The sequence below is a fragment of the Odocoileus virginianus genome, chromosome 4 (genome assembly GCF_023699985.2).
Source record: "Odocoileus virginianus isolate 20LAN1187 ecotype Illinois chromosome 4, Ovbor_1.2, whole genome shotgun sequence".
In the NCBI taxonomy this organism is placed as follows: Eukaryota; Metazoa; Chordata; class Mammalia; order Artiodactyla; family Cervidae; genus Odocoileus; species Odocoileus virginianus.
The window spans coordinates 87263567-87286674 of record NC_069677.1 but is presented as its reverse complement, the minus strand read 5'-3'; the positions used below and the strand labels follow the sequence as shown (position 1 = coordinate 87286674).

The following is a 23108-nucleotide window of genomic DNA, read 5'->3' as shown; positions in this document are numbered from 1 at the left end:
ACTGCAGAGAAATCATCCTCTTGACGTGCCTTCTGCTTCACTTTACAAAGGCACTTGATTTTGCAAGAGACACACGCAGTCTGAGCTGGAAGAAAGAGGGAAATGCAAATATTTCCAGTGGCTGATGAAAATTCACACCGTACCGCGGGCTCAAGTGGGGAATCATCCTCCAGGAGTAAATGAACAGTAGGTACCGATCCAGTCCACCTCTGGCTGCTCTAACCCCGAAGGAGACCTTCTCTTCCAGAAAACACATGCAAAGAGAGGCAAGATGAAACAGGTCTTCACTTGGCATCGGATGGAGAGGGGGCCTCAAGGAAGGAGCGAGCCGGCTTTCTAAGGAAACGGCTGTGCACCTCACGACATCAGTGCCAACCTGGGAATGCTAACATCACAAAAGGAAAAAGCTGGCTCTCCCCAAGGGATCTGCTGGGAAACCGACCTCGGAAGAAAAGCTTGCAGTCAGCCAGTCAACTGCAATGGCCTGTGGGGGCAACTCGTGTCTAATTTGCATAAGACCCCTATTAAGATGGCACCTCCCATCCAGGGACTCCGAAAGGCTGATGTTGGTTGGAGCTCACGGGCATTCATCATAGTCACTGGTTGTGAATGAGTAGCCAGAGGGCCTAGGCTGGCTTTGGCACGATGGTGAGCCCTGGAGATATAACAGTGAATGGTAAGTGAACAGGGAGCTGGGCGGACAGTCCTCACCTCTGTCCACCTCTCCATGAGGCCAGTGGCGCTGGGCAGATCTGCCAACATGCTCCACCTCCCAACTGCCTCTGTGATTCTCAGGCTTCAGCAGTTGGGGAATCATGACCTTCTTGATTTTTACCATGCAATGCAACATTTTTTTTTTAGGTGAAATCCACATAACATGAAAGCTAATCTTTTCTTTACTTCTTTTTTTTTCTGCACCACTCTGCATGTGAGATATTAGTTCCCCAAAAGGGATCAAACCCAGACCCCCTGCAGTATAAGGTTGGAGTTTTAACCACTGGACAGCCAGGGGTCCAAAAACCTAATTTTTTGAAGCAGCTTTCAATAGCATTTAGTCCATCGACAAAGTCATACAACCAGCATCTCTATCAAGTTCCCAAGCCTTCTCATCGCCCCCCACAAAAGAAAACCGCCTGCCCATTAAGTTGACACCCTCCCCCATTGCAACACAACTTTTAAAAGAACATCTTCTCCTTGTGGTACATGTACACAGATGGAATATTACTCAGCCATGAAAAGGAGCACATTTGAGTCAGTTCTAATGAGGTGGATGAACCTAGAGCCTATTATACAGAGTGAAGTGAGTCAGAAAGAGAAAAACAAATATCATATATTAACGCATATGTAATGGGAATCTAGAAAGATGGTACTGATGGTCCTATTTGCAGAGCAGGAATAGAGACACAGCGTAGAGAGCAGAAGTGTGGACACAGTGGGAGAAGGAGAGGGTGGAATGAATTGAGAGAGTAGCATTGAAATGCATACATTCCCATGTGTAAAACAGAGAGCCTGTGGGAATTTGCTATATGTCATGGGGAGCTCAACCCTGGTTCTCTCTGACAGCCTAGATGGGTGGGATGGGTGGGAGGTAGGAGGGAAGTTCAAGAGAAAGGGGACATATGTCTACCTGTTGCTGATCCATGTTGATGTGTGGCAGAAACCAACATGATATGAAAGCAATTATCTTCCAGTTAAAAATAAATAAAATTTTCAAGAAAGAACATCCGGTTTAATTCCCAAAAACTGTCTCCCCTCACTCCTTCCCTGACCTCAGCCCAGCTTCTAGCCGCAAAACAGCGTGGTGTCCTCAGGCAGGGAGTTGGGTTTTATTCATCCTTGTATCTCCAGGGCCTTAGCACAGGGTGTGGCCTGTGGCTCCCCGCTGAAGTTGGGGGAGCAAAATGGCAGAAACAGGGCACTGAGCCTGCACTTAAGATATCAGGAATGCAAATTTCAGCTCCTCTGAAAGTGCACTTCACCCTAGACTCTATGTCAAGCTCAGCCAAGGCCCAAGCTAACGGGAAAGCCAGGAACCAGAACCCTCCTGCCTTCATGGTGTCTGGACCCCAGGGGTGTCCCAAGTGGCACATCCGCAGATGGGATGTCAGAGTCCCCTCTCCCCCCGGGCACTCAGCCACGGGCGGTCCATGGGATGCTGGAACGTGGTACATCACAGCACAGAGCAGCAAGCACTTTTCAGGGACAGACATTTGACTGTGGCAAACTGTCCCCTAAACTGGCTCCAGTAATAGCAGCACCTGCTGCTCTAGGGATGGGGTTTGGCCTCAACCCCCACCTACTGCGGGCCTTTCAGAACAGATGTCTTTTTCTCGTCTGTCTGCAGCTGCGGGTCTCCACCAAACAAGGACTTTGTCCCTTTAAGAACCTCTTCTGCCCCTTGACCCCACACGATGTCTCTGGGGGAGGATTCAGGACTTGCCCTGACCTTTTGGAGTGGGGTCAGATCTGGATGGGGCTTCCCCAATGGTTCAGCAGTAAAGTATCTGTCTGTCAATGCAGGAGACTCGGGGTCGATCCCCGGGTGGGGAAGATCCCCTGCAGGAGGAAAGAGCAACCTGCTCAAGTGTTCTTGCCTCGAAGATTCCAGGGACAGAGGAGCCTGGGAGACTACAGTCCGTGGGGTCGCAGAGAGACGGACGTGACAGTGGCCAAAGCATGCATACATACACACTGGTCTGGATGCTGCACTGGCCTTGGCACCAGCTTCCCCCAGAGGGGCGAGCTTTGGGGAAAAGGGCTGGAGGGAGATAAATACACCAAAATGCCCAAAGGCTGGGTGCTGAGGTCTGGGGCTCCCTGCTCCTCTAAGGGGTTAGCACCACGCTTGAACATGGAAAGACTGCATTTTCAAACCCATCAGGAAAGACGCACTGGGTGAAAACCAAAAAAGCAGCGCGATGCCTCTGTAGGTGATTCCCAGCCGCGGGCGGTACCCACTTCTGGTTAAGTGATTCTATTTTAGAACCTTGACTTCCATCTACCCTCTGAGTCTAGCAACAGAGTCGCAGGTAACCTCCCATTTGTGTTAGAGAGTCTTCCTTTTATTGGGATAATATGTCACTCTCATCTTGGCTCGTCACTGAGGGACTGAGTCACATCTTTCTTTCCCAAGCCAAGGAGAGGGAGGAGAAGTGTGGGAGGAGAAGCTCCGAGAACAATAGGGATCCTGAGAGTCAGGGCAGCCTGCAGCACCAGCCGTGTCAGTCAAGCAGAGGGCGAGGGGGGGACCATCCCTGAGCAAGCAGTAAAGAGGGCCATGTGTGGACCCGACTCTCTCCAGAACCCACTGCACCCCAGGAACAAGCAAGCCTGCATTTCAGATGCACGGTCCCCAGACCTGAGATGTGCACAGGTTGTCCTGAGCTGAAATGAGCTTGGGGAATTTGGGGGGGAGCACATTCCAGCAATTACAGATTACATACATGATATATTCCCACTCCAGTATTCTTGGGCTTCCAGGTGGTTCAGCTGGTAAAGAATCTGTCTGCAACGTGGGAGACCTGGGTTCGATCCCTGGGTCGGGAAGATCCCTGGAGAAGGGAAAGGCTACCCACTCCAGTATTCTGGACTGGAGAATTCCATGGACTGTATAGTCCATGGGGTCTCAAAGAGTGGGACACAACTGAGTGACTTTCACTTTCACTTTTCCCTTTTGTATATAATTTAGAATATAACATATTATAATAAAACATGTATAATTTATAGTATATATAATATTATTTGCTGTTCACTCACTAAGTCGTATCCAACTCTTTGCGACCCCACGCACTGCAACACTCAGCTTTTCTGTTCTTCACCATCTCCCGGATCTTGCTCAAACTCATGTCCATTGAGCCAGTGATGCCATCCAACTATCTCATCCTCTGTCGCTCCCTTCTCCTGCTCTCAGTCTTTCCCAGCATCAGGGTCTTTTCCAATGAGTTGGATTTTTGCAACAGGTGGTTGAAATACGGGGGCTTCAGCTTCAGCATCAGTTCTTCCAATGTGTACATATATATATATTTGTTGCTGTTGTTGTTGTTGTTAAGTCACCCAGTCGTGTCCACCTCTTTGTGACCCCATGGGCTGCAGCCCATCAGGCCTCCCTGTCCCTCATCATCTCCCAGAGTTTGCCCAAATTCATGTTCATTGCATCGGTGATGCTGTGTAGCCATCTCATCATCTGATGCCCTCTTCTCCTTCTGCCTTCAATATACATAAGTGTATCTGATCAAAATGGGATGATTCAGAAGCTTTAATATGCCAGCTTGATCTAGAACTCTCCAAGAGGGAAGCAGAGGCGAGAGCATTTCCTAAACCTATTCTCTTTTCACTTTCCTTCCCCTTCAAAATGGGCTCCCTTCATCCCCACTCTGGGATGTAGGATTTGGTCTGGCCAGAGAGGAAGTAGGTTCATACCAGCTCACAAGAGCCGACCATTACATGTTGGGGAACTTTGAGAGCTGGTCCATAGTGGATAGGTAAAATCAGGCACGGTGGGAGTTTTTCAGTTCAGTTCAGTTCAGTTGCTCAGTCGTGTCCGACTCTTTGTGACCCCATGAATCGCAGCACGCCAGGCCTCCCCTGTCCATCACCAACTCCCAGAGTTTACTGAAACTCATGCCCATCATGTTGGTGATGCCATCCACCCATCTCATCCCCTGTCATCCCCTTCTCCTCCTACCCTCAATCTTTTCCAGCATCAGGGTCTTTTCAAATGAATCAGCTCTTCACACCAGGTGGCCAAAGTATTAGAGTTTCAGCTTCAGCATCAGTCCTTCCAATGAACATTCAGGACTGATTTCCCTTAGATGGACTGGTTGGATCTCCTTGGGAGGTTTTACAACACAGGAATTGGCAGGCTCTCCAATCAAGGCTTCTCTTCTCCCCTCCCCCAGTGGAGCTGCTTTACCAGCCTAAGAGGGCTCTTAGTCCAATTTACGAAGGTTCCTGGACTTGGAGGGCATGTTGGGGGGCTCTGAAGATTCCCCATGTCCTGCTCTCTGCTCTGTACAATCCTTGAACCAGGTCCCCTCTGGGGAACTTCTGAGGGTTCCCTTCTCCACAGGCTGGAAGGGGGTGGTACTTTCCACTCCACTCTTGTGAGTGGGAACACCTTGAACTGTACCCCAGCTCTCAGCCCTGGTGTGAGGAAATCCACCTGATATGGCTTATAAAGTAATCTCCAAACAGTGAAATAATTATGAAAAGAAAGACTGTGGTATTCCTGGAACCCGGCAAAACAGAGAACCAGAAGCCCACATCCAGCCTAGAGATTGAGATTCTGTTTGCCAGTGGCTCAGAAGCCTGGACAGGCATCACAGGGTGACTCCAACAAATGAGAAAAACGCTTAAAATACAGGAGACTGCAGGAAATAGAGCCAGTGAGATCAGCTGCCTATGCGGTCACCTGGCGGGCTACCTCCATCAAGTGCCATCTCAAAGAGAACCCAGGATGCAGGCACAGGTTCACAGGAATCCGGGGTGCCCAGGTAGATGGGGTGGAGGTCAGCGAACGGCCACACCTGCTTGTCTGACGCAGGTGGGGGTGGGGAGCATGTCCTCTTCTATGAAACCTGGGGAAATACAAGACTCATCAAACATAATCAGATGTTTGAATAGATAGTGACTGCGATTCTCACATCGACTGAAAACTCGCTAAAGTCTTTAGAGAACTTAGGGCTAAAATTCTATCTTATTTGCTTCCCAGGGAAAACTACATGCAGTTTACTTCATTAGATAGAGACTACTCAAAAATACATCAAGCTTCTTTTTTTAATGTTTTTAATCGAAGTACAGTTGATTTACAGTGGTGTGTTAGCCTCTGATGTAGTTTCAAAGTGATTCACATATATATATAGTCCATGGGGCCGCAAAGAGTCAGACGTAACTGAGCCACTGAGCCCACATGTACATACATTGATTTTTCTAATTTTTCCAGTATGCTCTGTTACAGGATGTTGACTATAGTTCCCTGTGCTATGCAGTTGGTCCTTCTTTATTTTATATACAGTGCTGTGTATCTGTTAATCCTAAGATCTTTGTTTATCCCCTGCTTTCCTCTTTTGCAACCATAAATTTGTTTTCCACGTCTGTGAGTACTGTTTCTGTTTTGTAAACAAGTTCATTTGTATTGCATTTTAGAGTCCACATATAAGTGACATCATCTGATATTTACCTTTGGCTTATTTCACTTATGATAATCTCTCGGTCCATCCATGTTGTTGCAAGTGGCATTATTTCATTCTTTTCGAGCTTCCTTTTAAAAGAAATTTCTTATTTCACCCTAAAAAACAACTATAGGTGGAAATTATTTTTCAGGATCAAAGCTGGTGGGGTAGGTTGTCTGCCAGCAGTCCTTGGGGAAAAGGCACAGGAGATGGGGAAGTAAGGTCCGTGGACCAAGATGAGGGGCCGAGTGGTTTTCTGAGGACTTGAGGCCCCAGATCCAGTGCATTTTCCCTCCACAACGCCCTGGCTAAGGACCTGCCCCTTCCTGAGGACTAAGGCAGTGACTGAAGGGAGCCAGCTTCTCTTCAAAAGACTCTGAAATGCCCACAGCATATTGCTCCAGAACAACACAGATTTAATGAAACACACCATGTAGGCCTTCCGCAGTCCAGTCGGAGCTTCACCAGGAATTTAAACCGCATCTTGATAAAAGCGATGCAGTTTCACTGTTGTAGAAATTAGTGTGATCACTGCAACACATTCAGAGGATACAAGCCTTCATAGGAAGAAGGGATATCAGCTTTAATCTGATCAGAATGCTAACAAACTTTGAGTGCCAAGTCAAATGATACGATCTCTATGGATTGTGCAGTAAAGAGGAAGATGAGGGGGAAATGATCCAGGGAAATAACTGTTTTCTTATAAAATTAAATATACCTTATTAGAGCAAGTACCCTGAATCCTGGTCTCCAAGCCACTCCCACAGGTAACAGGTGGAGTCTCCCAACAAGGGTTTCACTGCCGGGACCAGTTTTCCTGAAGCGTCCATTTACCTGGTCACTGCTCAGAGTGAACTACCAAGACCTTTCTCCTTTTTATTCCTTTTTAATTTTTATTGGAGTATAGTTGCTTTACTATATTCAATAAAATACTAAAGGAAATCAATCCTGAATTTTCATTGGAAGGACTGATGCTGAAGCTCCAATACTTTGGCCACCTGATGCAAACAGCCAACTCATTAGAAAAGACCCTGAGGCTGGGAAGGATTGAAGGCGGAAGGAGAAAGGGACGACAGTGGATGAGATGGTTGGATGGCATCACCAACTCAATGAACGTGAATTTGAGTAAACTCCGGGAGTTGGTGATGGACAGGGAGGCCTGGTGTGCTGCAGTCCATGGGGTCGCAAAGAGTCGGACAGGACTGAGCAACTTCACTTTCACTTTGCTGCTTAGTCCAACCACTGCCGAGCCCTGTCTGTGATATACTGGAGCATTCTAAGTCTCCTGCTCACCGCAGAGCATGCATGTTTAAAGAGATAACTAGTAAGAACTAATGCGCAGCACAGGGAACTCTACTCAATGCTGTGTGATGACCTAAACGGGAAGGAAATTCAATAAAGAGGGGGTATATGTATATGCAGAGTCCATGGAGTCACAAAGAGTCGGACATGACTGAGCAACTAACACACACACATGGCTGATTCAGTTTGCTTCATACTTTGAATATTAATCAATTCACTTTGATTCATAAGGACACAGCAGTGTGAAGCACCTATATCCCAATAAATAAAATAAAAATGCAACAAACTAGAGAACACTACCAAAATGAAGCAGAATCACAGATATAGAGAACAAACTAGTGGTTACCAGTGGGGAGAGGGGAGGAGAGAAGAGCAACAGAGGGGTAGAGGATTGACAGGCACAAACCATTAGGCATAAAATTAGTTACCAGCATATATTGTACAACCCAAGGGATATAGCCAACACTTTATTACAACTATAAATAGAGTGTAACCTTAAAAAAGCTATGAATCACTATGGCATGCACCTGTAACTAAGCTAATCTTGTGCATCAACTATACTTCAATAAAAAGATTTAAATTTAGAAAGGAGGAGGATGAAATAAATGATACGCACGTTTGACAAGGCAGGCAAAGCACAGGCTGGATCTCAGCCTCTTACTCCCCTCCTCACGGCACCCTATGCAGTGCGCAACCTACACAACTGTGTGCAGTGGTCCCGAGAGCTTCCTGAGGGCCCTGAAACAAAGCAGGACCCTACAGTCCTTCCCCCGCCCCAGCCCCCACGTCCTCAGCCTGCCTTTTGTCCAGGGAAAAGCTTTAACCAGAGTAATTGCAGAACATGCAGGTGTTCATGCAGAAACGTGCATGAGACATGCAGAAACAAAGGAAAATAGTTAAAGAAGATCCAATAATAATGATCAGTCATTAAGCATAGTCACGGACAGCCATATCCTGTGACCTGTTGTATAGGTACTGAAACTCCTACCAGATGGAAGAAGTTAACTACATGGTAACCAGACCACAGCCACAACAGAAGCTGCTATGATTCTGAGAATTGGCCTCAAGGAAATGAAAACAGACCGACCCTGGAACTAAAGACTGGGGCTTCCTTGGTGGCTCAAACTGTGAAGAATCTGCCTGCAGTCCAGGAGACTCAGGTTCGATCCCTGGATTGGGAAGATCCCCTGGAGAAGGATGTGGCTACCCACTCCAGTATTCTTGCCTGGAGAATTCCATGGACAGAGGAGCCTGGGGTACTACAGTCCATGGGGTCACAAAGAGTTGGATATGACTGAACTGTACTTAAAACAATCAAGATGAAAGTCATCAGACCACCAATGACCAGTTTCAAGATGACTGTCAGAGCTTACTATGCCATTTCTGCATCTGTCTATAAAAGCTCTTGCATCCTGCTTGTCGGTGGGTAGGGGAGAGTGTGCCTTTAGAGAGATGTTCGCCTTCCCAGCCAGCATCCAAAATCAAGCAAACTTTCCTTTCTATCAACCTGGCTTTTTCATTAGCTTTTCAGCTGTGAGCAGTTGGATCCCCACTTTCAGTAACAGATGTAACTATCCAAGGTTCTGATTTTTGAAATCCAATGAGAAAAGAAATCATGGTATTGAATGTTGGTCTCCTTTGTCCTGTCCGAAGTGAACTGTCATTTCCCTTCTTGTCTAAAGTCATACCCACATACAAAGCAGCCAGGGCTAGTCCTCTGACCTTGCAGAAGGTACTAGAAGTTCTCAATTTAGGTTCATGTGTGGAGCCCCCGAGTTAGTATTTTAAAAGGCGCCCTCTACCCTTTAGTTTCTATCACATCTTCCCAGTGGAACGCAGTAGCTGTTCTGCCACACACACACACACACACACACACACACACACACATCTGTGTCTGGATTTCTGATCATCATAATAGTCTCCCATTGTTACAACAGCTCAAGATCTAGGACAAGTAAACATGACTTCATCTCCCCATGGCACATCAGACGTCAGTGACAAGCATCACCACCAGTCCCTAGTGAAGAAGAATCATCACGTAAGGACTTAGGCAGAAAGACAAGCATCATGGCAAGAGGACCAAAGCCAACTGTTGATTTTGAACTTTAGCATCACTTGTAACTACAGCTGTTTCTCAGATGTGTTCCAGCCATCATTGGGCACATAAATGGAAAAATGCAGGAATGACCCTAACAGGAAAACCCCACCCTGTCCTATCTTTGAAGCATCATCACCTGCAATTATTTATCGCTGTTTGTAAACCTTCTGGAGAAGAGAATGGCAACCCACTCCAGTGTTCTTGCCTGGAGAATTCCATGGACAGAGGGAATGGACCCTAGGGTCCATAGGGTCACAAAGAGTAGGACACGACTTCGAGACTTTTCCCATTTAGGAAATAAATATGTTTGTCTTTTTGTTTAAACAATTTACTTTTTTATTGTGGTAAAGTAATATAACATGAAATTTACCATTTCAGTCATTCTATAGAATCTACATTTTCATGGCATTAAGTACATTCATATTGTTACGCAGCCATACTATTGTTCAAATACAGAACTCCTCATCTCCCCACACTGAAGCTCCGTACCTATTAAACCCTAACTCCCCATTCCCTCCTCCCCCAGCCCTTGGTACTTTCTGTCTCTAAGGACTTGACTATTCTAGGAAGCTCCTATAAGTGAAATCAAACAACGTTTGCTGTCTATGAATTTATCTCACTCACCATAATATCCTCAAGTTTCACCCATGTTGTCTCATGTATCCAAATTCCCTTCCTTTTTAAGCCTTATCCATTCATCTGCTGATGGATTCTTGGGCTGCTTCCACATTTTGTTTATTGTGAATAGTGCTGCTATGAACAGGAGGGTACAAGTTTCTGTTTACATGTGCCTTTCTTGAGCTGGAGAAGACATTGGCACCCCACTCCAGTACTCTTGCCTGGAAAATCCCATGGATGGAGGAGCCTGGTGGGCTGCCGTCTATGGGGTCGCTACAGAGTCGGACACGACTGAGCGACTTAGCAGCAGCAGCAGCCTTTCTTGAGCAGTAAGAATGCGGAAATCTTAGGCTGATCTCTGATTAGGCAGAGTTCAGTTATTTGCATTGTGAGATGTACATGCAATTCAATAAGACTACTGGAGTGCAGATTGTTTTTTAAATCACACTGGAAAATGAGCCCATCTGAAGCTCCTCCAGGACACGAAGCACGAGAGAGATGTTGCCAAGATTCCCTCCCCATCCTTCTCTCTTCCTCTCCACTCCACACCTGTCTCTCGAAAGGAAATGGACATGCCCATGGCTCAGTGGGTCAAGAATCCGCCTGCAAAGCAGGAGACACCAGTTTGATCCCTGGGTCAGGAAGATCCCCTGGAGAAGGAAATGGCAACCATTCCAGTGTTCTTGCATGGAAAATCCCATGGATGGAGGAGCCTGGTGGGCTACAGTCCATGGGGTCGCAAACACAACAGAACTCACATGCACCGCACCCTGCCCCCCTCCACCTTTGCTCTCAACAGTACTTCGTGTTGATTTACAGGCCATCAGACACCTCACTCCTCCACACCCTCCATCCTTGTAGAGTCAGCCTCTCCCCTTTGGCTTCTTCTCAGGATATAAACATGCCCAAACTCTTCCGCTTCAAAGTCACCAACTGTGTTAGCTTCCAACGGCCAGCACAACAAAGTGGGTGGCTTGAAACAACAGAAAAATCTCCTCTCTCATTTCTGGAGGTCAGAGTCTGAAATTAAGGTGTCAGCAGGGCCGCCCTCCCTCCAGACGCTCCAGGGGAGAATCCCACCTCACCCATCGGCTTCCGGGGGCTCCAAGTGTTCCCTGGCTTGTGGCTGCATCACTCCACCCCCCAACTTTTCCATCACACAGCCTTCTCTGCCTGTCCCTTTCTGTCTCTTATGAGGATGTTCTGATTGGCCTTGGAGCGCACCCTACTCCAGAATGATTCCGTCTTAATCCTGACCTGAATTACAGCTCCAGAGTGGGCTCTTGTTGTTTAGTCACTGAGTCATGTCTGACTCTCTTGCGACCCAGTGGACTATAGCCCACCGGGCTCCTCTGTCCACGGGATTTCCCAGGTAAGAATCCTGGAGTGGGCTGAAATTAGACTCTACTTCCAAACAAAGTTGTAGTCTGAGGTTCAGGTGTGAGTGAATTTGAGAGCAACACCATTCAACCCTAGTAAACCCCAATTGCCAAGACCAATGGACATGGCCCAGTAGCTGTCTGCAGCAATGGTTTTGATTATTTAAAACAGAAATAGCTTCATATTTCCTACAGATTTTTCAGATTATAGAGTCATTACGGGAAAGTGTCAATGTGGAAAAATTGAAAGAAAGCGAAAACACCCACAAACTTACAGCTCTTAGAGATTTACCTAAATTAACATTTTGGATGACATTCTTCTACACTCATTAATTTAAGACAATATATACAAAGCAAACTGTATATTATATTATGTTTTTTCCCTTTAACTGTGGCATGTACAACATTCCAGGTTGATAAACACATACTCATTCATTCAATAAATAGATGCAGAGGCTTGCTATGTGTCAGGCACATTCTCCAGAGCCTGAGATCCAATGGTGAATAAAACACACATAGATCTTTGCTCAGAAACTTCCTTTCTGACAGGGAAAACCAACAATAAGATTATTAACATAATAACTAACCTTGAAGATGAAAAGGGCTACAGAGAAAACAAACAGTAGCATAAGGAAGAGCAATGTGAGGAGTGGCAGTGATTGTGACTTTTAAAAAGGAGGTAAATGCCTCATTAAGAAGGTGACTTCTGCACAGACAGTTGAAGACCCCAAAACACTGGAAAATCATTTTCAATGACCACATAGTATTCCATTGGTTATACCTGCAACAGTACATTTAACTGGTGCTCCATGGATAGATATTTTCTTTTTTTATTTTAGATTTTTCTTTTCTTTTTTTAAATTTATTTATTTTACTTTACAACATTGTATTGGTTTTGCCATACATTGACTTGAGTCCGCCATGGGTGTACATGTGTTTCCCATCCTGAACCCCCTCCCACCTCCCTCCCCATCCCATCCTCTGGGTCATCCCAGTGCACCAGCCCCGAGCATCCTGTCTCATGCATCGAACCTGGACTGGTGATTCATTTCACATATGATAATATACATGTTTCAATGCCATTCTCCCAAATCATCCCACCCTTGCCCTCTCCCACCGAGTCCAAAAGACTGTTCAATACATCTGTGTCTCTCTTGCTGTCTCGCATACAGGGTTATCGTCACCATCTTTCTAAATTCCATATATATGCGTTAGTATACTGTATTGGTGTTTTACTTTCTGGCTGACTTCACTCTGTATAATAGGCTCCAGTTTCATCCACTTCATTAGAACTGATTCAAATGTATTCTTTTTAATGGCTGAGTAATATTCCATGGTGTATATGTACCACAGCTTTCTTACATGGGCAGATATTTAAATTGTCTCTATTTTTTAACTATTATAAAAGAGGCTGCAATATCCCCTGCCTGAAAGTGAAAAGTGAAAGTCTCTCAGTCGTGTCTGACTCTGCGACCCCATGGACTATACAGTCTATAGAATTCTCTAGGCCAGAATACGGGAGTAGGTAGCCTTTCCCTTCTCCAGGGGATCTTTCCAACCCAGGGATCGAACCCAGGACTCTGGCACTGCAGGTGGATTCTTCACCAGCTGAGCCACAAGGGAAGCCCATGCCTACAACAGATAAATGTTGTAAAATTATTTCCTTAGGATAAATGTCTAGACCCAGAATTGCTAACACATCTAATCATTTCTAAATTGTGAGACCCACTGTCACTCTGTCCTCCAGGAAGACTTTGCCAGTTCACACATCTGATAATATATGCAAATTCACAGTTCTACTGACCTACCATGCACACAAACTCCACATACTGTATTTATGGTCTATTTTTAATGATGCTAACTTTAGAGTTTAAAAAAGTTATTATATTTGCAGCACTTTTACTTTGCCATGGTTGAACATATGCTCCTCAGCTCTGTGTATTTCTTCACTTATAAATTCCTTATTCACTTCCTTTGATCATTTTTTTCTATGGGGGTATTCATTGTTTTTGTAAATCAAAAACGTCAAGTGTGAAAATATTTTTCGTGGTTTATCTTCTTGCTTTATGTTTCAAACATTTGTGATTTTTATATTGACAAAACATCAGAATCCCAAGATAGTTTTTGAGACCTCATGAACTGTAGCCCACCAGGCTTCTCTGTCCGTGGAATTTTTCAGGCTAAAATACTGGAATGGGTTGCCATTTACTCCTCCAGGGGGATCATCCTGACCCAGGGATTGAACCCAAGTCTCCTGCGTTTGCAGGTGGATTCTCTACCACTGGGCCACCTAAGAGGGAAAGGATGCATCACTTTCCCTCCAGTTGTTCCCACAGTGTGTGTGTCCTGCCTGCCACTTGGGTGGCCCTCTGCCCCTCCCACCTCCCATCCATCCCTTCCCCAGGACTCTCTCTGGCTCCTTGCCTTCTGACTTCATACTATAGCTCTTTTCCAGACTCTTGTCTTCTGTATCCCCTACTCACTCTACAGTCTCCAAGGGAGGAGAGAAGCTTTCAAGATAACCATAGTCACACTTTCATGTGTATGTGCCCACCACCTCCAAACCTAGAGCTTGGTCCGGTCCCTGATAAGCCTCATGCCCACACACCTGATTTCCCACAGGTGCGAGCACATGCGTGCATGCTCAGTCCTGTCCAACTCATTGCAGTCCAGTGGACTGTAGCTCGCCAGGCTCCTCTGCCCATGGGGATTCTCCAGTCAAGAATACTGGAGTGGGTTGCCAAGCCCTCCTCCTGGGGACCTTCCCAGTCCAGGGATTGAACCTGAGTGTCCTGCATTGGCAGGAGGATTCTTTACCACTGAGCCACCCAGGAAGCCCACAGAAGCGAGCAGATACTTTCACCAGAAACATCATCCTCTGCCTCCAGGTCTCAACCATCCTGCCATCCCCCATCCTCCTGGCTGCTCCCCTCCATGGCCAGTAACCTCCAGATTATTTGATTTTTGCTTCTTATTCAGCCCAGACCAATTGCCCCATCTTCACCCTCACGGCTGCTCCCTTAATCCAGCAGTGAACCATCTCTCTTTCTTACCAGCATCCTGCTAACCCAGAGGTCAACCAACCATAGTCCAGTGAATCAAATTCAGCCTGCAGCCTCCTTCTGCACTGCCCATGAGCTAAAGATAATTTTACATTCTGAAAACAGTGCAAACAATTTTTAAATTTTTTTATGTGGACTTTTTTTTCATTTATTTTCATTAGTTGGAGGCTAATTACAATATTGTAGTGGTTTTTGCCATACACTGACATGAATCAGCCATGGATTTACATGTGTTCCTCATCCTGAACCCCCCTCCCACCTCCTTCCCCATCCCATCCCTCTGGGTCATCCCAGTGCACCAGCCCCAAGCACTTGTCTCGTGCATCCAACCTGGACTGGCAATCTGTTTCACCCTTGATAATATACATGTTTTGATGCTGTTCTCTCAGATCATCCCCCCCTCGCCTTCTCCCATAGAGTCCAAAAGTCTGTTCTATACGTCTGTGTCTCTTTCTCTGTCTTGCATACAGGGTTATCATTACCATCTTTCTAAATTCCATATATATGTGTTAGTATACTGTATTGATGTTTATCTTTCTGGCTTACTTCACTCTGTATAATGGGCTCCAGTTTTATCCATCTCATTAGAACTGATTCAAATGTATTCTTTTTAATGGCTGAGTAATATTCCATTGTGTATATGTACCAGAGCTTTCTTATCCATTCATCTGCTGATGGGCATCTAGGTTGGTTCCATGTCCTGGCTATTATAAACAGTGCTGTGATGAACACTGGGGTGCACGTGTCTCTTTCAGTTCTGGTTTCCTCGGTGTGTATGCCCAGGAGTGGGATTGCTGGGTCATATGAAAGTTCTATTTCCAGTTTTTTAAGGAATCTTTATGTGGACTATTTTTAAAGTCTGTATTGAATTTGTTACAGTATTGTTTCTGTTTATTGTTTTGGTGTTTTGGCATCAAGGCATGTGGGATCTAGCTCCCCAACCAGGGATCAAACCTACATCCCCAGCTTTGGAAGGTGAAGTCTTAACCACTGGATTGCCAGGGGGAGGGGGGAAAAAAGAGTATGCAACAAAGATCTATGTTGTTTGCAAAATCTAAAGTATTTACCATTGGCCCTTTACAGAAAATATTCACAGACGTTTGCCTCCAATCTATTTCATATCCACCCCTCCAGTGGTCTTATTGCAGGAAGGGGGACCCCTTCCAGGGCCCAAAAGTGAGCTCCTGTTTAACACTTGGAAATGAATTGTCCGAGGAGACACGTGTGCTGAGACAGCAACAGATTTTATTGGGAAGGGGAGCCTGGGAGGAGAGCAGCAGGTTAAGGGAACCCAGGAGAACTGCTCTGCCACAAGGCTCACAATCTCCGGTTTTATGGTGATGGGATTAGTTTCCGGGTTGTCTTTGGCCAATCATTCTGACTCAGAGTCCCTCCTGGTGGTGTCTGCCTTGTTCAGCCAAGATGGACTCCAGCGAGAAGGATTCTGGGAGGTGGTCTGACACGTGGTGTCATCTTTTGACCTTTCCCGGACTCTTCCGGTTGGTGGTGGCAGCTTATTAGTTCCGTGCTCCTTACCAGGACCTCCTGTCGTAAAACAACTCATGCAAATGGCTACGGTGGTGCCTGGCCAGGGTGGGTGGTTTCAGTCACTGTGCTTCCCCTAACAGTCTCAGACCCACACACATTCCGTATACCCACTGCTCCTCCCAGCACAATCATCCCATGGGATTCGCTTACGATTTCCTTAGAGTCGGGTGAAGCAAATGTCCTTGTTTCTAAGTTACCAGACACTTGGGATGGGAGACCTTCAGATCAAGTACTTGATCATTCCTTAGCTCCTATGTACTAAATTTCATCAGTCATACGCCAGGAGGGTCTCAACATTTTGTTTGAAAATACTTTTTTTTCCCCCTTCTGATGGTAAAAGTAATATAAAGTCATCCTAGAAAATTTGGGGAAAAAAATAAAAATTCTTTTAATATTCATTTATTTGCTGCCTAGGTCTTTGCTGTGGCACATGGCGTCTTTCTTGTGGTGTGCAGGCTTCTCTCTAGTCGTGGCGTGTGGGTCTTCTCTCTGTAGTCTGCAGAACTCTGGCTCTCTAGCTGCGGTGCAGGCTCAGTAGTTGTGTTCCCTTAGTTGCCCCAGGGCATATGGTGCTGTAGCCAGGTGTTCCAGGAAACAAACTCACTCAGCAGAACAATGCAGATAGTGGAGTGCAGTTTATCACACCAGCAGGCCCAAGGCAGAGTCTCCTCTTAGCCAAGGACCCCCGAACAGTTTTTTGTGAAAACCTTATATACCCTAAGTGTACATGCCCAAACCCACTTCCCCAAATTCCCTGGAACTGGTCTGAACAAAGGAAAAGAAAGATACAATCAAAGCTAACCCGTGATTGGTATGCCTTAAGTCTAGGTAGTTAACAGTGGACAATTATCAATAGGCCTGTGGTCATACCGCAATAAGCATAATAGCATAAAAATAAAATTCAGTTACACAGATAATTAGGGTATTCTTTTAGGTGACAGAAAGTCTAGGTAGGAACCCTGGGGCTCTTCCTGCCGGGGAGTCTGGTTTTCCAGTTGGTATGTCGTTTCCATAGATACTGGGCATAGAGCTCAAAGTCCACAGTCCGGCCCAAGATGGAGTCCTGCTTTCAGGATGGAGCCTGTTCTGTCTGTTTCTTCGTCAGTGGGACCTTAATTCCCCAACCAGGGATGGAACCTGCGTCCCCTGCAGTGGAAGGAGGATTCTTTACCACTGGACCACCAGGGAAGTCCCTAGAATATTTAAAAGGAAAATTAGAAGCCCCCACAGCCCCCCTCTTTAAAGTTCCCTATTAATATCTGTGTGCATGTTCTTCCAGTCTTTGATTTAGTCTGTGCCTTTGAGATCCACCCTGTTTTTCTGTGGGCTTTTCCCCAATACTAGGAATTCTCAAAAGGCTCTTTGAACACTCTCTTAGACACCGCAAGTTTCCCCCATAGAATTCATATATATTTGCCATGTAGAATTGCTCATCAGAAGAACATTTCTACTGGCCTGGACCGTCACGGCAGCCTCTGTCCACAAGCGAAGCCCCCAAACTCGAGGTGATTCTAGCGATTCCTCGACCAGGTCCCTTCCAGCATGTAACTCAGTCATGTCTTGTTTCTTGGAGGTTAAAGTTCACCATTGGATTATGTTACACCTTAGGTAGTTTAACGTAAATTAATCATCTTTCTAATGTGTTTCTGAGCTAAGTCACTCAGTCTTATCTGACTCTGTGCAACCCTGTGGACTGTAGCCCGCCAGGCTCCTCTGTCCATGGGATTCTCCAGGCAATTAACACCAGACGGGGTGGCCATTTCCTGCTCCAGGAGATCTTCCCAACCCAGGGACCGAACCCACATCTCTTGCGTCTCCAGCATTGCAGGCAGATTCTTTACCACAAGCACCACCTGAGAAGCCCCTCTTTCCAACAAGGAGAGAGAAAAAGAACAGGGGGAAGGGGTTGGATTTTTCACACAGACCCACATTTACTCTACAACAAATGACAGAAAAGCAACTCAGGTCAAGGAAACCATCAAGATCCCGGGCCCCACTCGGGTCATCCTTTTGCACGCTGTACAACATTTCACAATATGCAGAGAGTTGCTCCACATCACCGCTGGGCGCGCCACGTGTCGGATGCGGAAGGACGCGGCTGGTTCTGACCGTTCTGATGCGCATGCGCTTGACTGGGGCCCAGGACAAGCACCGGCCGGGCGGTGGTGAAGCTGCGAGTTGGGGGGAGAAGTGCTTTGCGTTCCAGGCTGTGCGGGAACAGGGAGGATGGTCTGTTCTACCAGCCACAGCTGCAGCTCCTCCCGCTGAGCAGCTCAAATGCTCTTGCCAATGCAATTCACATCACCCCCTCAAATTCACACCTGGGATTCCAAGAAAGAAAGAAACGTTAAGAGCGATCATTAACATTCTTTTCTGTATTTCCCCCCTGTGCGTTTTTGCATTCGTGCCCACAGGTGCTGAAGCAATGCTCACAGCTCAGACCTGCCATGGCCCTCTCCCCTCCCCAGGCATGGCAACGGCTCCTGTATTCTTGCCTGGAGAATTCCATAGACTGAGGAGTCTGGCGGGCTGGTCCATAGGGTCGCAAAGAGTCGGACATGACTGAAGCAACTGAACACATCTCCCCAGTCCAGGTCTGCCTGCGTTTGCTCTGGACCGGGGCCTTGAGGCTGGGCCGCTTTCTTCTGCCCACTCCACACCCAGCTCCGACTCCTCCTGGCACCACTACTTACTTGACACTCCAAATTCAGTCTCCTCTATGCTCCAGATACTCTCACATTTCATCGGCTTTTTTTGGTCTCTCAACTGTGTTACTGTTCCCCACCAGGTGCTATTAAGCTTCCCATCCCATCTTCCCTGGGATGCACCTCACCGGCACCCACTGCCTCACCTGGCTGAGGCTCAGAGACAGCTCTGAGGCTGTTACCTAGTCCAGGCTCATAGAACTCACCCACTACAGGCCAGTAAGTCAGGAGATGAGTTGTGGGGGCAAGGAATAGTGACTTTATTTGGGAAACCAGCAGACTGAGAAGATGATGGGCTAGTGTCCCAAAGCACCGTCTTACCCAAGTCAGAGTTCGGACTTCTTTTATACTGAAAGGGGAGGGAGCGTGGTTGGTTGCTGCAAACTTCTTGGCATCGGAATCCTTTGCTATTGCCCCTGTTGGTATAGGTCCAGTCATGATAGTCCTAGAAACCTCCAACAAGACAAATGTTATTCTCAATTCTACAACTTTTGATCTCTATATCAGTGAGTATTACACTTTTAAAGGTCAGCGTTTTGAGAAAGGGCTACCCTGTGTATATCAGGCTATAGGCAACATTCTTAGCTTGTAGCAAAAGTAATTAAGTACAAAGGTTAAAGTAAGAAACCAATGCAACATGGAGTCAGATTTGTTCTTCCCTACTTCAAGGCCACCTTTCCATCCCACGCCCTGGGACCTTTAGCTTTCTTTGCTCCCATTTTTGTTCATTTTTAAAAGGCACATAAGTAGCATATGCCCTGACATTTTTTTCCCTGACACACAACACAGACATTCAATTAACCATGTGCTAATTCATTACGGTGTCAACTGAAAAAAAGGAAAACTGTACAATCTAGAGGTTGAGAGTTGTGTTTTAGTCAGAGGACAGACTGAGAACTTCAAGCCTGGGAGGCAGTATCTCAAGTAGCCCTGAGGGAACTGCCCCAAGGAGGTGAGGAGGGGGAACTAGAATATATGAGTTTTGCAACAAAGGGCATCTAATGGGAAAAAAAGATGAGAGCTAATAAAAGAAAACTAGATATCTCAAGCTAAGGAATTGACTGCTTTTCTACGAATGGGAAAATGCAAGAGTCTGAGCTTACGGAAATCGTTCCTTTGATATGCTCCTCAGCTGTCTGGGGCCAGCATCCTGTGTTTTCACATCCTGAGTTCCCTCCAGGCTCACCGTTGGAGGGCTGCAATTGCTGATGACCATGATATTCTTTGTTTACTGACATGGCAGGCAATATTTTATTTCTCGCTAGATACTGTTAAAAAATAAAACTCAACTGAGTACCTTTGAAGATCAAATTGGCGTTAGTCAACAATGCACGAACTAGGCAGCATCCTATTTAGCAGATAGACACTAGGGGTGCTGTACAAAGTGGATGATTTTTAAAGGTCTAAGGGGGATGGGACAGGAAGTCATAAAGGATTATTTCAGGCAAGATCACCTGCTTTACGAGGAAAGTAGGGGTCTATGTGGGAGATTGACCTCATCTGTGGCCAGGAAATTCCAGACTGACTGGTAAAAAGTCACATTTCTGGAGGGACTGAACCTGGGGTTAGGATAGGTATTTAGTCTGCCTTGGCTGATATAGAGCTTAGCACAAGTGACTCCATGTCAGGAGACCCTTGTTTCTTTTCAACAACATCAAACCAACACACCCCGTCTTCATTCTTTTCCTTTCTCCTGGCTTTTTCCCACATCAGCCCTCCGAGAACTCTTCTATCTGCTTATCCATGTCAGCACTGACGCCCACGGCATTAGAGAGAAGGCTCTGTTCAAAATGTGTAACTGTTTAAACACAATTATTTTTGTTTCTGGTTAGATGGCAGCTTTCTGCCACCAGCTAGGGACTCAGGCCCCTCCATCTCATGCCTTCATCATCCAGCCTAGAAGGGGCAAGGCCAGAGGAGGGGGCATACCCATTATTTAAGACCTTGGGCCAGCAGGGAACACCCACTCCTGGTGGGCCAGGACTGGGCGCGTGGCTGCCCCTCCATGCAAAGGAAGCTGGGAAATGTGGTCCAGTCCTGAGCTAGGAAAAGGGGAAAGTGGGTTTGTAGGATCAACTGGCAGGCTCCCAGGACTGCCCAGAGCAGTTACTGCTGTTCATGTAGGTTCAGAAACTCATTGACCATTCAAAGAGGAAGGTTACATATGAGCCAGAAGATGGAGAAAACAGCTTCAAACTGGGGGCTGAGATAAGTGTAGGTTCCCTCCATGACATGTGAACGTGTGAAAGACGGCAGAAAACTGTTGCTGTTGTTGTTTAGTTGCTAAGTCATGTCCGACTCTTTTGTGACCCCATGGACTATAGCCCACCAGGCTCCTCTTGACCGTAGGATTTCCAAGGCAAGAATACTGGAGTGAGTTTTGCCATTTCCTTCTCCAGGGGATCTTCCCAGCCCAGGGGTTAAACCCATGTCTCCTGCATCGATAGGTGGCTTCTTCACCATCGGACCCATCAAGGAAGCCCAGAAAACTGTTAAGAGCCAGCTAATCTGACAAAGCCCCCCTCTTCCACCTCAGCACTCAGGGAAACAAGACCCCAGGGTGACTCAGTACAGGCAGAGAGCGCCCCACCTGGGGCCAAGGTCGGACCATGCTCCAGGTCTCCAGACAAGAATGCCCAGCCTGGCTGATTTTGAACTGAGTTCAGCCCACATGAAGTCATGCTTACAGACTCCGTCTCGGGGCAGAATTAGCAATGAGAGTTCAGGCATGACAACCACTGCATCAAACACCCACCCCTTTGCATGGGGTGCTGGCAGTGAGCAGGAACACTGCTCATGACTCCCATCCAGATCCCCCAACCCCATCCACCCTGCCCCAGTCTCAGCTGCTTCCTTTGACTCTTGTCCTGGTACCTGTTCTGTTCTAAGGGGGAAAAAGGCAAGGTTCCTCCTCTGCAAATCAAGAGTTACTGAGGGCAGTTATCTAAACGTCAAAGCTATCTCGCCAAACATTGGACTCACAGACCAGATGCTGCTTCTTCCTTGTGCTGAAAAATAAAACAGATCCATGGGATTGATTATTAAGGAAACTATCCAACCATGAGCAAGGTTAATCCATAAGATAAGTTGGAACCACTCGAGTCCCATCCCCAGCTGCTTGCTTATTCAGATAAATGCTTTCTCAACAGACTGTTTTTCTCCTTTAACCAAGGGGAGAAAAGGCACCCCAGGGTCAAATGACACAGAACACAAGCCTGAGGGAAGAAACTGCTTATAAAACTTTCAGAAAGCTTTAAAATTATTGGCTGAACAAGGAATTTCACACAGTGGTTTATATGTGTTTCATAGCAACATCGGTTCTAAATGTCCCCTTGCACTCGGATTCCAGGAGAGTCTTCCTAACGCTTCATCATCAAATGATTGTACCAATGCATTAATCATGAAGGCCAGCAGAAAGAATACTACCACAAGCCAAAACTGCGGATGTTAAATGTTGAAGCAGAAACCAAATCAAATATGCAAACACATAGAAAGAGAAAGACATGCCCCACACTGCTTTTAACTTTGGCATCACCTTAGGGTAAAAATGCATGCTTGTGAAAGTCATTCAGTCATGGCCGACTTTTTGCCACCCCATGGACTGTAACAGCCCATGGAATTCTCCAGGCCAGAATACTGGAGTGGGTTGCCATGCCCTCTTCCAGGGGATCTTCCCAACCCAGGTCTTCCGCATTGCAGGCAGATTCTTTACCAGCTGAACCATGAGGGAAGCCCAAGAATACTGGAGTGGGAAGCCCAAGAATACTGGAGTGGGTAGCCTATCCCTTCTCCAGCAGGATTTTCCCAACCCGGGAGCCAAAATGGGGTCTCATGCATGGCAGGCAGATTCTTTACCAACTGAGCTATCAGGGAAGCCCATACTTACTGATTAAAAACCAGAATTTTTTCTACTCTGAAATTTGACTGACAAGTTAAAGAGTTCACTCAAAAATCTTGCCCCCAAAATTAAGGAGAGTAGCAAAGGAACAATTACAAAGGAATGTTGATTACATGTCTGTTGCATGCAGACATATATATCACGCGCGTGGTTTTGTTTAACTGCGTAATAACCCTATGAGTTGGCTATCATGATGACCGTTTTGTAAATGTGAAAACTGAGGATCCATCAATGAATTCGATTAGTCTATTGGTCTACTCAGGCTGCCCTGACAGAACCCTACAGACTCGAGGGCTTAAACAGCAGCGGTTTATTTTCTCACAGTTCT

The 23108-nt window shown here is 46.3% G+C and overlaps 1 protein-coding gene across 2 annotated transcripts in view; it reads left to right on the top strand.

Moving 5' to 3' along the window:
• The window catches only part of KCNJ6 (potassium inwardly rectifying channel subfamily J member 6), a 330242-nt gene that overhangs the window by 201674 nt on the left and 105460 nt on the right, over positions 1-23108 (top strand). The gene's annotated exons all lie outside the window — the stretch shown is intronic.